A 2,216-nucleotide genomic window follows, 5' to 3' on the forward strand; every position below is an offset into this window, starting at 1 on the left:
AAAGGAAGAACCACACATCTCTCACTTTAAAAGCTAGAAATAATTAAGCTTAGTGAAGAAGGCATGTCAAAAGCTGACACAGGCAGTAAGTTGGGCCTCTTACACCTAACAGTGAGCCAAAAAAGGGAAAAGTTCTTGAAGAAAATTAAAGTGCTACTTCAGTGAACATGTGAATGATAAGAAAGCAAAACAGCCTTATCGCTGATTTGGAGAAAGTTTTAGTGGTCTGGATAGAAGATCAAACCAGCCACAGCATTCCCTTAAGCCAAAGCCTAATCCAGAGCAAAGCCTTAACTCTCTTCATTTCTGTGAAGGCTGACCAGTGAGAAATCTGCAGAAGAAAAGTCTAAAGTTGGCAGAGGTTGGATCATAAGGTTTAAGGAAAAAGGGCATCTTACAATCCCACAGAGACTGAATCTGCAGACCCTCTCTAGGAGCTAAGATGGATCTTGTACTCAGTTCGGCAGATTATTTTTTTTTTTACACCATACCTCTATCCAGCCTGACGGTCTGAGGATGACCTCTTCTGATAAACTATTAGTCTCCAGATCAAGTAACAAATCTTGGTGCTTATATACTTTATTTCATCTTTGCAACACTGAGTTATTATTTTGTCTGTGATCATTTATTAATGAAGCATCCATGGTTTTTTTTTTTCATCCATGGTTTTTTAAAAATAAAGTCTATAGAGAGATTACATTTATTGTCCAATTACTGCCATAATTTAATAGTCCCACTGTTTCATTGTTTCTGCTAGAGTTAAGAGATTACAGCAAACTATATGATGACCCTGGAGAGTTTCCAGGTGGCTGGTTTGGGCTCATTGTTAGTATACTTCCCCTCCTCTTTTTCACTGATATGCTGATCTACTGGATTCATAGAGGCCTTCATCATAGACTTGTGTATAAGCACATATACAAACCAAATCATCTCTGGAAGATTCCTACTCCATTTGCACATCATGCTTTTCACCCTTTGGATGGTTTCCTTCAGAGTCCACCTTGCCATATAGACTCTTTCGTCCTTCCATTACACAAGGTAGTTTATTTCAGTTTGTACATCTTGATCAATATCTGGACAATTTCCATTAATGATGGCAATTTCCATGTTCTCCAAATCTTAAAGCCATTTATTAATGGCTCAGCCCATCATACAGACCACCACATGTTATTGGACTATAATTATGGACAGCACAAGGACAGGCTGACTCTCTTGTTAGGGGCTGATGCAGTTGGTAACTTCCAGTAGAATGTTCATTTGCCATTTTGAAAATCTTAGGGCCCTTAAGAATTATGGTTTACAATATGGTTTGTATTTTAAGCCCACTGTTGAGAGCTACCACTCAGAAAAAAATATTCCTATCAAAATATTACTGTTCGCTGATAATGCACCTGGTTACCCAAAGCTCTGATAGAGATGTATGAAATTAATGTTGTTTTCGTGCCTGCTAACACAATATTCATTCTGCAACCAACAGATCAAGAAATAATTTTGACTTTCATGTCTCATTACTTAAGAAATACATTTCATAAGGCTATAGCTGCTATAGATAGTGATTCCTCTGATGCATCTGGGAAAAGTACATTAAAAATGTTCTACAAAGTACTCATCATTCTAAATCCCATTAAGAACATGTGTAACATCTGTGATTCATAGGAAGAGGTCAAAATATCAGCATCAATAGTTGTATGGAAGAAGTTGATTCCAGCCGTCATGAATGACTCTGAGGGTTCAAGACTTTAGTAAAGAATGTATGAACAGATGTGGTGGAAATAGCAAGAGAACTAAATTTAAAAGTGCGGCCTAAAGATGTGACTGAATTGCCACAATCTAAGGATAAAACTTTAGGGGATGAGAAGCTGCTTCATTTGAATTAGCAAAGAAAGTCTGACAAATGAACAAAGAAAGTGGTATTTTGAAATGGAATCTACTACTGGTGAAGATGTTGTGAAGACTGTTGAATTGACAACAAAGCATTTAGAATATTACCTAAACTTAGTTGATAAAGCAGCAGTAGGTTTTGACAGGATTGAATCCAGTTTTTAAAGAAGTTCTACTGTGGGTAAATGCTATCCAACAGCTTTACATGCTACAGAAAAATCATTTGTGAGAGGAAGAGTCCAATGATGCAGCAAACTTCATTGTTGCCTTATTCTAGGAAAATCGCTACAGCCACCAATCCTCAGCAACCACCACCCTGGTCAGCAGCTATCAAC

General features: G+C 37.4%; 1 pseudogene; it reads left to right on the forward strand.

The window, feature by feature from the left end:
- Window positions 1-442: 442 nt before the first annotated feature.
- Window positions 443-1,248, forward strand: LOC112919198 (lathosterol oxidase pseudogene; annotated as a pseudogene).
- Window positions 1,249-2,216: the final 968 nt, after the last annotated feature.

Source organism: Vulpes vulpes, chromosome 5 (assembly GCF_048418805.1).
Source record: "Vulpes vulpes isolate BD-2025 chromosome 5, VulVul3, whole genome shotgun sequence".
Lineage (NCBI taxonomy): Eukaryota > Metazoa > Chordata > Mammalia > Carnivora > Canidae > Vulpes > Vulpes vulpes.